Source organism: Scylla paramamosain, chromosome 6 (assembly GCF_035594125.1).
Source record: "Scylla paramamosain isolate STU-SP2022 chromosome 6, ASM3559412v1, whole genome shotgun sequence".
Lineage (NCBI taxonomy): Eukaryota > Metazoa > Arthropoda > Malacostraca > Decapoda > Portunidae > Scylla > Scylla paramamosain.
The window spans coordinates 2,815,454-2,828,621 of record NC_087156.1 but is presented as its reverse complement, the minus strand read 5'-3'; the positions used below and the strand labels follow the sequence as shown (position 1 = coordinate 2,828,621).

Genomic DNA, 13,168 nt, shown 5'->3' with positions numbered 1-13,168 from the left:
AGAAATAGATGTGTAGCAGACAGACAGGTATATACACACATCATTATTTCACATTGTTACCGTGTGTGTGTGTGTGTGTGTGTGTGTGTGTGTGTGTGTGTGTGTGTGTGTGTTTTATGGGTCCAGGAACACGTACTTGACATTCAGTAAATTCAGTAACTCGCTTTTTGTCGTGCGCTGTACCGTGTTATTTGGTCCACTCGTGTTGACATTCGCTGCTGATAATGGTACATTTCCCGCCGCGGCTGGAATACCTAAGTCGATTACATTGTAGTATACCAGTACGTATTGGTAGTGGTGGTGGTGGTGGTAGTGGTATTTCCTTCCATTAGTGGTTGTGGAGGTAGTGGTAATACGCCATGAGGTGGTAGTGGTGGTGGTGGTGGTAATGAGAGAGAGAGAGAGAGAGAGAGAGAGAGAGAGAGAGAGAGAGAGAGAGAGAGAGAGAGAGAGAGAGAGAGAGAGAGAGAGAGAGAGAGAGAGAGAGAGAGAGAGAGAGAGAGAGAAACGAGTATAAAAAAAAGTTGTGATAGAGTTAGCCACTTTAGATATGTGGGTGTCTTGATGCTCCTCGCCTGAGTCATTTCGAGTCATAAAAAGGTGGGGAAAACAAAGAAATAGACAGAGTTCCGTGTATTCCTTCTTGCCCAGACTTACAAGCTGTGTGAATGTGCTTTTTGGTAAGATTTTTTATAGACATTCTCCAGATTTAAATTCGTTACACCAACAATAAAATCCTCACGTTTGCCTCAAGAATTTCTGTTGGTATATTTACGTTCATACTGTCTAGGGGTCCTTATTCTTCTTCCTCTGCAGCCTCTCCCGTGCTCAGTGGGGTTGCTGTTCCTTACTAGTCATTTCCATAAGGCTCTGTCTCCAGTCTACTCTCCACTCAACCTTCTCTCTCAGAAATCATCTATGCACTTCTTCCATCTCTTGTTTGGTGTGGCTCGTCTTCTTCCATCTATTTCCATATCTACCATTCTTCTACTGGCATACCGTTTCATCCCTTCTGTTAATGCGACTAGGAGCTCATATTATGGCATTGATTTATTCATCGTAATGTAATGCTGAGTGACAGAATCACCAAAATCATCTAGGTCAAAAGGTGGTATCGTAGGACATGTTAAAAATAAAAGAAAACGAATGGAACGCGAGGATAAATCATTATCTGGTTTTATGGCAGTGATTTTTGTACTGTAATGTAACATTGACTGTTTAGAATCACCAAAATCATCCAAGTCTAAAGTTGGTATTGTGAGGTACGCGAAACGTAAAAGAACACGAAGATGATGCGAGGATAAATGTCACCGACTACTTTTCAGGGTAAAAAAATCATGTCGAAATAATGCATCTGATAGTCATCAAAGTGAGGGCGACGCTGCCAGGCGTACCAGACTGTAATTACAAACTTGTCTGCCGCTAGTGATTGCACGTCAACTGTGCGGAGGAACACCAACAAATATTTATATATGATTGATGTGGAGGAGGTGTGTGTGTGTGTGTGTGTGTGTGTGTGTGTGTGTGTGTGTGTGTGTGTGTGCTCGATTTCTGTGAAGGGGAAGCCAGTCATGGCGAACAGAAGTATGTAATGGCAGGAACGCGAGACGTAGCCTTTCGTTATCTTGTCTAAATTTGTATGTGAAGTCTTGAAATGAGTCCTGATGTTGCAAGATGTCTCCTGGGATTTGTCGAAGTTCTTTGCTAAGAGGTGCAGCGTGCGATGCTTGACGTTTTGTATTTCACGCTTTTCCAATCTGTTTTACGTCTGTGTGGAATAAATAAGGACTACTAAACTGACCTTCCTCTCGGGTCCTCTAGTCTTTTTTTTCTTTTTCGTAAAGGGAGGGTTTATCTTTTTTTTTTTTTTCGTTGCCAGTAATGGATAAAAAATGCTACAAATCCAATTCTTTAGATTTTTTTAAATATAATTGATGGATGTTTGTTTATTTATTTATTTTTACTGTCATTATCAACATTATTATTATTATTATTATTATTATTATTATTATTATTATTATTATTATTATTATTATTATTATTATTATTATAATTATTGTTATTATTATTATTATTATTATTATTATTATTATTATTATTATTATTACCATTACTATTATTATTATTACAAATATCATTATTTATTTACTTATTTTTTTTTTTTTTACATTTACAAACAATCAGATGATTCAAGAACGTGAAAGCATGAAATATTGTACAGTCGTAGTGTGTGTGTGTGTGTGTGTGTGTGTGTGTGTGTGTGTGTGTGTGTGTGTGTTCTTAGTCAACTTGATTAATAAAAAGAAAATAGATGATCCTTTATACCGGGCCTCTAAAAAGGGATAGTGTTTAAAAAGACTATTTGGGTCTGAGGAAACATTCTAACGCACAATACCTCATTTAAACACCTGAAAAACACAATGGTCTCAGTTTACAGTCCACCACTCATTCTGTTTGGGCCGTAAGGGCGAGTAGTGTACCGCTGATGACGGCTGCAATGGCCCTTACTCGGGTTTCACGCTTACACTGCTCCCACACACTCGCCGACGCTTTCCACACGCTCGTAAGGGACGGAGGGAGTGCATGCGGTTTGGGAGGTGGGGGGGGGGTAGACATAAAGAAACTCATCTGGATTACCAACCACTCGTGCGGTCCTCGCCTGCATCATCCTCCCGCCACACGCTGTCACACACTCCCTCCCTGCCTGCCTGCCAAGTCTCCTTCCCTCTCTCTCTTCTTTCTGCACTTCCTCTCTACACCTTTTGCTCCTCAGCGCGTCCTGTCGCCACACACTTCCTCCCACCATGTCCCATTTGCTCTCTCTCTCTCTCTCTCTCTCTCTCTCTCTCTCTCTCTCTCTCTCTCTCTCTCTCTCTCTCTCTCTCTCTCTGATCCTATTAACCAAACTCACTTTAATCCATTCCATCCCATGTAAAAGACGTTTAATATTCTCACTTCCATTTTCGTATCAGCCAAAACGAATATCATAATAAACTGCTAAACACGTAAAAATAATCACGTTTCCCTTTCGTCAGGTGAGGAGACGCCTGCAGGAAGTCGCGGAGGGAGGCACAGACGGCGAGCCTTCCCCGGGCCCTACTTCCACCCGTCCTCGCCCGTCAACGTGACCACGCAGCTCGGGGCGCACGCGTACCTCCCCTGCAGGATCAAAAACCTCGGGAACAAGTCGGTAAGTGAGCTGTTCTTTCCTTCTGCCTCGTCTTAACAACCCAAGACTGTAGGAAACTTTACTTCTTCATCACAAAATGTATTAAATAGCAGTAGTAGTGGTAGTGATGGTGGTGATGGTAGTGGTGGTGGTGGTAGTGGTGGTAGTCATAACAGTGTTATTATTACTATTATTTTTATTATTATTAGTAGTAGTAGTAGTAGTAATAATAGTAGTAGTAGTAGTAGTAGTAGTAGCAGTAGTGGAAGCAGGAAGGAAGATGAAAAAAAAAGAAATGAAGGTAGAGAAAAGGAACAGAAGGAACATGAAGAGCAACAGTAGCATTAAAGAAAATATTAGTAATGATAGTATTATAAGGAGAAGGAGATAGAAGAAGTATTAAGTCTTCCTTTTATGACTTTATCCTCTCTCTTTCCACTCATTTTTAATACGGCTTTTGAATCCTACTGCCTTTCATTTCTCTATCGACTCCCCTCGCTTCAAAAGTGCGTCTACCTTTAGGAGCAAGAGCGGGCTGGAGAGAAAGCAGGTGAGGAGGCTAATGCCACTCAAGGAGGTCAGCAGAGAAGGAGGAAGGAGGCTAACAGTAAATAATTTAGCAAGTTTACGCTCACTTTCAACGAACGCATCCTAGTTGTACCAAAGTATGTTACGGAGACGGTGATAATGCAGGAGGAGGTTAGTAAAAGTGCGGATACCAGGAACTAAAGGGAAATGTATTTACCTTGAATGAATGAGCCTCAGTCGAACAAGAGCACGTATTGAGTGAGAGTGTTGTTAAGAGCCGCTGCTGATAACAAAGGTGATAATGCCACGTATAGGAGGTTAGCAAGAAGGAGTTTAATACCAAATAATGGAAGGTTTATTTTTACTTTTAGCGAATGAGTCCCAGTTGAACGTGTGTAAATATCGAGTGAGAGTGTTAAGAGCCGCTGATAACAAAGGTGTAAAGACCCAAAGAGGTTAACGAGTGAAGGAAATTGCAAAGAATTGGGAAGTTTATTTGTAACGAATGTGTGCAAGTATTTGGAAGCGTTTAACGAGACGCTGGTAACGGGACAGGTAAAGCTGAAGGAGGTTATGAGATGAGACATAATTGAGTAATTGATAAGTGGCTATACTCGTTATGTGATTACCGTGATTACGCTGCCGCCTGCTGTATGGAGAGCTATTCTAATTGATCCTTAAAATACGTGAAATGGCAAAGTATTTTCGTCGAGAACACAGGCAAAGTGGGAGTGTCGTTATGGTATTCCGCAGCTCGGTACAAAAATCGCCTCTCTCTCCATGTCACACATCTTTAATATCGCCATTACCGTTTGTAACTATAGTAATTTTACATACGTAACGGTCCATACAGCCTAAATTTATCCCGAATAAAAAAAATAGTCGTATTGTTTTAGTTACTGGAGCATTGGAAGTGTGCCGGGGAGAGCGGTGGCATTGGTGGTGGTGGTGGTGGGTGTGTTAGTGTGGTTAATGGTGTGGCGGTGAGGCTGATGGTGCGGAGAAGTGCGGCGGTGCTGTGGGTGATATGGTGTGGTGTGCTGGCGTGGCTAGTGGTGCTGTGGTGGTGATAATGGTGACGGAAGGCTGGCGGTGTATGTTTGAGGATAGTGAGGCTGAAGGTGTGGGTGTGGTGATGCTGGTGACCATATTGTGATGATGAGTTGGTGGTGGTGGTGAGGCCTCCATGTGACGGCGTTACTTTGGTGGTGCGGTATGGTGATGTAGTGATGCGTGTTAAGCGGTGGTAGTGTGATAAATTGGTGGTGTGATAGGCTTATGGTGTAGTGGTGTGGTAGTGAATTAGGTTGGCAGTGTGGTGGTGAGGTGCAAGTGGTGTGTTGGTAACACAAAAAGGTGCATGCTGACAAAAAATAAAATAAAAATCAGTACAGTTTAGAATTATTACAAGTAAAATGTGTGATGGCGCAGAGTGAGGCAGTAATCAGGTCAGGGAAGGAGTTACGTGCTTGTTACAGTGCAGATTACATAGATTATAAGTGTTGCTGTGCCCAGTGAGACGCGGTAGTTATTAACACGACCTGGATTACTGTACTTTACTTGGCTGGTATTATTAGAGCTGCCTCTTTACCTCAACCCCCATATAGCGCTCGCTGAAGGCTTGGACACCCAACCCTGCATTCCCACCGTCAGAAATAACAATGAATTCAGTGTACCAGCCATCCCCAGAGAGAGAGAGAGAGAGAGAGAGAGAGAGAGAGAGAGAGAGAGAGAGAGAGAGAGAGAAAGCCTGACAGTGACAGTGCCATGAAGTGCCGAGGATGTGCAAAATATTGTGCTTGACAGTGACAGTGTTATAAAGTGAAATAATGGGCCTGACAGTGACAGTATAAGTCAGTAATTTTGGGGAGATGCGAATGTCTGATAGTGACAGTGACGAACAGTGACGAGGGAAATGCGAGCGACCAATAGTGACAGTACAGTGACTCCCTCGTTCACAAAGACCACAGCTCCCTTTTGAAAAGTTACGGAATCTTCTTTTCTATGTTCATTATGTTTAAATAAGAGGAGAGAGAGAGAGAGAGAGAGAGAGAGAGAGAGAGAGAGAGAGAGAGAGAGAGAGAGAGGAGAGAGAGAGAGAGAGAGAGAGAGAGAGAGAGGAAGGGAGGAGTCTGGAATGAATTAGAACCAGAAACATGTACTCGTATTATTTAACGTAGCGGTAGAATGACGATGAATTTTACATCAGTACTCTTAGTCCTAGAGAGAATGTCAATAGTAGGGAGGATCCTGCCCAGTTTTGTGTATTTTTATCGGAAGACACAGAGGGCCACAGGAAGAGCAAAGAGCAGCTGACCTGATATGCCTCGGGAAACTGTTTATGTTAACACCACACCAACCAGAAAGGGTGACCCACGCTAACGTAGAATAAGAAATGTTTGGACAGAAAAGGCAGAGGATCACAATTCCTATATCTATAAAAAAAATAATCCTACTTTTATTTGTACAGAATAATTAGGAAAAGATTAAACTCAACTTGTAAAGAAAGGAGATAGAGGAAAATTTATAGAATGATGCAAATTAGGGCAGTAAATATATAATGTTCGTTTGAATTCTCCGGTATAATGAGGAAGGACAGATATTTAACGAATGGTGAAGATAAAACAAAACCTGCGGAATAATTCAAGTCAAGTCGGGCATATAATATTCGTGGGGACATTTCCACTTGATATTAAGAGTGACGCAGGGGGGACAGAGAGAGAGAGAGAGAGAGAGAGAGAGAGAGAGAGAGAGAGAGAGAGAGAGAGAGAGAGAGAGAGAGAGAGAGACGGCGTGGTGAGAACCCGGCGCCAGGGAGTGCCGGTAAGGGATACCGCTGCTGGGGCGTCTCCCTTCTCCGTCCCTTCCCTTTCTCTCACTCTTTTTTCTGGCTAAATAATGCTGGCAGTGACCCACATCCGCTGCCGCCTTCCTTCACCAACGCTCTTACCGCCTGCCGCCTTTATCCATTTTTTTTTCTTTTAACCCTCATATCTCTCTCTCTCTCTCTCTCTCTCTCTCTCTCTCTCTCTCTCTCTCTCTCTCTCTCTCTCTCTCTCTCTCTCTCTCTCTCTCTCTCTCTCTCTCTCTCTCTCTCTCTCTCTCTCTCTCTCTCTCTCTCTCTCTCATATATCCTTCCCGTCCTTGCCTCGCTTTACTCCTCTTGCTATCATCTCTTCCCTCCTCCCCTTGCACCCTTCTTTCACACTTCCCCTCCGTCTGTCCTTCATCCCTTCCCTCTCCTCCTTCCTTCATCCAGTCATTCTATTTTTAGCGCCTCCCTTTTTTGCAAGGAATCATGCTTACTTCCCACATATCTCTCCCCTTTACCACTTCTCCCTGACGATATGGAAAAATGTTATGAGGGTAATGGGATAGTAAATACGTAATTCACAGCTATCTCAATACTACTTCTACTAAAACCATAAGCAGCATTACTGTCATCTTTACTCCTTCGCTCTCTTCCTTCCCTCAAGAATCCATGTGACTGCACGAAACACTAGTCAGTCACTGTCATTCAACCAGTTAGTCATTCATTCATTCAGTCAGTCAGTCATAAATCAGTCAATCTGTCAATCTTTCAGTCATTAAATCAGTCAGTCAGTCGATCAGTCAACCATTCACGCATTATCGGTAAATCAATCAGTCAGTCGGGTGAACCAGTCAGTCAGTCAGTCAGTCAGTCAGTCAGTCAGTCAGTCAGTTAGTCAGTCAGTCAGTTAGTCAATCAGTCAGTGAATCAGTCAGTCAGTCAGTCGGTGAATCAGTCAGTCAGTCAGTCAGTCAGTCAATCAATCAGTCTTCCTCCTGCCCTTCAGGTGTCATGGATCAGGAACCGCGACTCACACATCCTGACGGTGGACCGCTACACCTTCATCTCGGACGAGCGCTTCTCGGCGTGGCACGAGGCGCAGACACAGACGTGGACGCTGCAGGTGCGCTACGTGCAGGAGCGGGACGCGGGCAAGTACGAGTGCCAGGTGTCCACGGAGCCCAAGATGAGCCACTTCGTCGAGCTGAGTGTCATCAGTGAGTCTCGAGGAGCTGTTGTGTTTGCACTTCACCAGAACGAGACTGAACTTTTTGCTTCTCGTTTATGTTTTCAATTTTATGCCTCGTTTACTTTTTTTTATATTCTTGTGGTGGATTATGAAGTTATTTTAGTTCAATTTTTATATTTACTTTATATTTTACGAAGGATTTCAAGTAGCATTAGCCTTTTAGACACTGCCTAGTTCGTGTGCCTTCACTACATTATTTTAAAGTGTCAAGGTTATGGGAGGAAAATTACCTGAGCTTGTAATGGTGAAAAAATATTTCAAGTGTTTTATATGGTTGGTTAATGCAGAATTGCTATAATGGGTATAAAATGTGATCTGTTAAATTTGCACGTACATCCACACACATTCCAAGTAATTATTCAGCTTTAATGCTCATATCACTGATGAAGTAAATGCTTTAGTATATCCATTTCCGTTTTTCTCACATTATTTTTCTTTCCTCTCCTTCTTTCCCTCGGCCCAGCGCCCACCGTCAGCATCGCCGGCAAGTCAGACATCTACGTCAAGAGTGGCTCCACCGTCAACATTCAGTGTGTCATCACCGACGCGCTGGAGGAGCCCCACCTACATCTTCTGGTACCACGTGAGTAACGCCCAGTGCTCGTCTTCCCCACACCCCGCCCCCCACCACCTCCTCCTTATGCTTTAGTGCTGCCTTCCTCACCCCGCCTTCCAACCACCTCCTCCTTGTGCTTTAGTGCTGCCTTCCTCACCCTCCCACCGCTCAGCACCGCCTTCCTGTGTCTCAGTGCTGCCTTCCTCATTTCACCCCACCACCGCCTCCCTCTGCCTTAGTGCTGCCTTCCTCACCCCGTCCCCCTACCACCGCCTTCTGTGCCTTAGTGCTGCTTTCCTCACCTTCCCCCAACCACCGTCTCCCTGTGCCTGGCGTGCTGACAAAGCCTCGTCATGCCGCCTCCCTGCCTCCCCACCCTCCGCCTCCTCTCCTCCCTTCCCGTCTCCCTGCCACACATTGATGTCTTGTCAGCGTCTCTAACAGATGCCAAATGATGCCATCACGCCACGCAAGACTGACGCCTTCCGCCGCTCGTAATGGCGGCAGAGTAACTTCAAGAAAAAAATAATAGTAAATAAGTAAATTGTTGTAATATTCACAGAACATATTACTTTAGAAAACACATGTAATTTAAAGAAAATACAGTAGTTATGGCAGCGGTTGGCAGTTCCGCAAACGTGTCACCTCAGGATGACGTGACAATAGCTAAACTTTTGGGAACGTGTTGGCGAGCCCGAGGTGTGCAGGGCCGCGCCAACACCCGGAGGGAAGACCGCGCATTGTTACGGTCTGGCGCTTGGGGCTGGACCAGACATTGCCAGGAGAAAATGTGAGCACGAGAGACGAGGCTTGGAACTGAGCACACTGGCTGCCTGGAATTTCAAGCACAACACAAGTCCACTCTCACTGAGTTACAGATACATTAATACATGTGACTTAATACATAATGGGCCTGAAAATTTTACTTTAAACAAAACGAAGAACACTCATTTATGCCTGTCTTTGTTCAGGCGTTTTTTTTTTATTGGGTTTTTGTTGCCCTTGGCCGATGTCCCTCCCACATAAATAAAAAAAACGTTCACACACACAATCTTCCTCGAATGAAAGCACCGACCTGGAAACTGCGGCACAAATTCCCCAGAATGATGAAAAACAAAACTGTACACACGATTTAACAGTTAGCAACACTCTGTTTCCCTCCTCCTCCTCCTTCTTTTTCTTTTTCTTCTTTTTTCTCCTCCTCATCCTCCTCCTCCTCTTCCTCCTCCTCCTCCTCCTCCTCCTCCTCTTCCTCTTCCTCTTCCTCTTCCTCTTCCTCTTCCTCCTCCTCCTCCTCCTCTTCCTCTTCCTCCTCCTTCTCTTCCTCCTCCTCCTCCTCCTCCTCCTCCTCCTCCTCCTCTTCCTCCTCCTCCTCCTCCTCCTCCTCCTCCTCCTCCTCCTCCTCCTCGAGCCCGTACCGCTATCCTAACATTAACATAAACACATTCCACAGGAGTAACGCGATGCAACATAACACTTCCCTCCCCGCACTCCACCTTGCCATACCTTCACCTAACTTCACCACTGACTGACCGCATCTCACCTCGGCCTTCCTCTCTGCCTCTCCACAGGGAAACCGCCGCGTGGTGGGTACCAACTCAGACAGCTACCAGTTGACAGTGCACCGCAAGCCCCCGGACACCTCCATCGGGACCCTCACCATCGCCTCCGTCTCCATGGCTGACAGCGGCAACTACACCTGCGCACCAGCCTCCCTGGAGATGGCGTCTGTCATGCTCCACGTCGTCATCGGTGAGTTAAAGGTTTGGAGGGGCCGTAGCTAAGAGGAACCCTCCACCCCGCCAGCTGGTGTCATTCACAGTGCCGTGATGGGTGTGGGGTTCAGAGGGGGAGGGAACGGGCGACCCTAAATCAATGAGGCAGAACCGCGCCTTTCTGTAGTGGCTGCGATTTACAGTGAGCCGCGACTTGTGTGAATCGCGGCAAGTGCGTCGTTTACGTCAGAGTGTGTTGAGGGTTGAGTTGTCGTGGCGTTAATGTTATTCATGTCGACAGCTGATGTAATGGCCAGTCCGCCTCCGCCTGTATGGCGGTGTTAGCGGCTCGCCTTGTTGAGGGAAAATATAGGGATTTGTGTTGTAATTCCATTTTGGTGATAATTGAAGTAGTAGATTAATGCCTCTCGTCACTCAGCGGGATGGAGAGGGAGATGTCACGCTGGCTTTCATAATGAGTTCAAGGTCACAGTGGCTTCAACTTGACGCAAAAGTGATCGATTGGTTAGTTCACTAAACTTGGTCTCGCAACAATGAGATAATGCGGTGCCACACGCACACACACACACACACACACACACACACACACACACACACACACACACACACACACACACACAAGAAAGGAATAATAATCTCGTCAAATAAACTATAACACAAAATGATTCCGGAATATAAAGCGAAAAAAAAAAATTCAAATATACGAATTATGGAGAAAGCCACAGTTTTTCCTCATATAAGTACCACAGAGAAAAAAAAAATAAGTAAAATATAAAAAAAAACATAATTTTATTGATATAATTTTTATGGTGTGATATTTACCATTCTTCTATTTTTGCCTGTGTATGGGGTTTGAGTTTGGCCAGCGAGCCCCGGGTGTGGTGTAAACATTTCGGGTTCGCGGCCTCGTTACGCACCACTGTTTTGTGTTTGTGGGTCTTTTGTGCTGATTGACAATTGTTTTCTGATTTTTGTTGTCCAGCCTCCCCCATTTTACATGTAATGGAATATTTCACTTTTTTTTTTATTCTCTGCTACATTTTTTTCATGCATTTTTTATGATTCGGTATATTTGTGCAGTGTTTCCAAACAGCGTGTGTTTTTTGACTTGTGATACGCGCACATTCACCCTCATACACATCCCTGCACCCTAACAAACATTCTCTCTCTCTCTCTCTCTCTCTCTCTCTCTCTCTCTCTCTCTCTCTCTCTCTCTCTCTCTCTCTCTCTCTCTCTCTCTCTCTCTCTCTCTCTCTCTCTCCTCAACTTTAATTATGTTAACTGAATCTGACTGTAACAGACTCAGTGCCACATGTCAGTTGTTGGTTGGTTTGTTGCTTGAGACGCTCACAGGTTAAACTGGAGTGAACTTAGATATTGCTGAAGCCAACGAGTTCATGTCCTCACTCCTCTTTCTCCTCCTCCTTCCTCTTTTCCTCTTTTCTCCCATTACAAATGTACACGTTGTTCTTTCTATCATTATGATACATTTATTTCAGTGTTGCATCCAGTACTTACTCCATGTCCTCACCTCTCTTTCTTCACCCCCGTCAGGAGAACACCCCGCAGGCCATGCACGGCACCAACTCCGCCGCCGCCAGCACTACAGGGTCGGCCACCTCCTCTGTCTCCTCCTCCTCGCGCTCCTCCGCCCACACCCACGGGCGGCACGCGATGCTGGGCGTCTGGCTAGCAACCGTCATGCTCCTGGCCGTCACCTGACTCCAAATAAACTAAAACCTCAAGGTCACCCCTCCCTCGAAGTCAGCTCCCTCCCGCTCCTGCTCGCCGCCACACATACACACTCCATGTCCTCCGCGGCGTGAAGCAGGGTGTGGTGACGCGTGTGCCAGCCAGTGTCTTTCTGCGAACTGAGGGAGGAGTGTGAGAGAAAATTGCACAGTGATTCCTCCCAGATCAGTCCTCCGTGCAGTGTGCGATGAATAATTACAACGGGGGGCAGCAGTCAATCAGGCCCCGCGGTGAACTGGACCATGCATGGGGCTCCTCACGGCTGAAAGAAGAGGGAGTTGTGTTCAGACTTGCCCAGAAGAATGTGACCTACACTAGACTAACTAACTAACCTTGTGTCGTGTGTTTATAACTAGACCAAAAGCGGAACAGAAATCTACAACTATAATATACAGGTCTGCGTCTTGTCATGAAGAATCCAGCGGGTGTACTAGACATTGCAAGTGTGAGTGGCTCCTGTGTTTGTGTGTGTGTGTGTGTGTGTGTGTGTGTGTGTGTGTGTGTGTGTGTGTGTGTGTGTGTGTGTGTGTGTGTGTGGCAGTGACTCCTGCAGTGTAACCCTTTTTCCCTCGCCGCTGAGACCTCGCCAGGTGACCCCAAACGCCTCCTGAAGCACGGCGAGCAATGTTCTTCACTTCCCACTTCACCACAAACAAACCCGATCAGTGACAGCGTGAGAGCGAGATGTGTACATAGAGTCTATTTTGTAACGGAGACCATTTTTTATGAGCATTAAAACAGTGTAGAATACATAGTGGGTCACAGTGACCTGCACGACCTATAGTGATCCTTCCTTCCTTCCTTCTTCCCTCCCTCCCTCCCTCCCTCCCTCCCTCCCTCCTCCTCCCTCCCTCCCTCCCTTCCTTCATGTGCACTTCTTTCTCCTCATCGTCTTCTCCCTTTCTTTGACTCAAAAGTGAAATAGCTGGGGATCCTCGCGGCCTTCTCCTGTCCTGCGTGTGTATGTGTGTGTGAGTGAGAGAGAGAGAGAAAGAGAGAGAGGAGAGAGAGAGAGAGAGAGAGAGAGAGAGAGAGAGAGAGAGAGAGAGAGAGAGAGAGAGAGAGAGAGAGAGAGAGAGAGAGAGAGAGTGAGAGAGAGAGTAGAGAGAGAGAGAGAGAGAGAGAATGTATCTGAGTGGCTTAGACATCCCCTCCCCTGCCTCTCTACTTGTCATTTCTTATTTCTTGCCATTATCGCCCTCGTCTAAACTTCTCTTTTTTTTTCTTTTTTTTCTTCTTTTTCTCCTCCTCCTCCTCCTCCTCCTCCTTCTCGTTATTGTTCTTGTTCTTCTTTTTCTTGACCTTTTCAACCCCTCCTTCTCAAGCTTTTCTCCTCCTCTTCATCATTTCCCTTCTTCTTTTCCTC

At 45.4% G+C, this 13,168-nt stretch overlaps 1 pseudogene; it reads left to right on the top strand.

The window, feature by feature from the left end:
• Positions 1–11,876, top strand: part of LOC135101687 (zwei Ig domain protein zig-8-like) — a 58,692-nt pseudogene extending 46,816 nt beyond the window's left edge.
• The last annotated feature ends 1,292 nt before the right edge of the window (positions 11,877–13,168 follow it).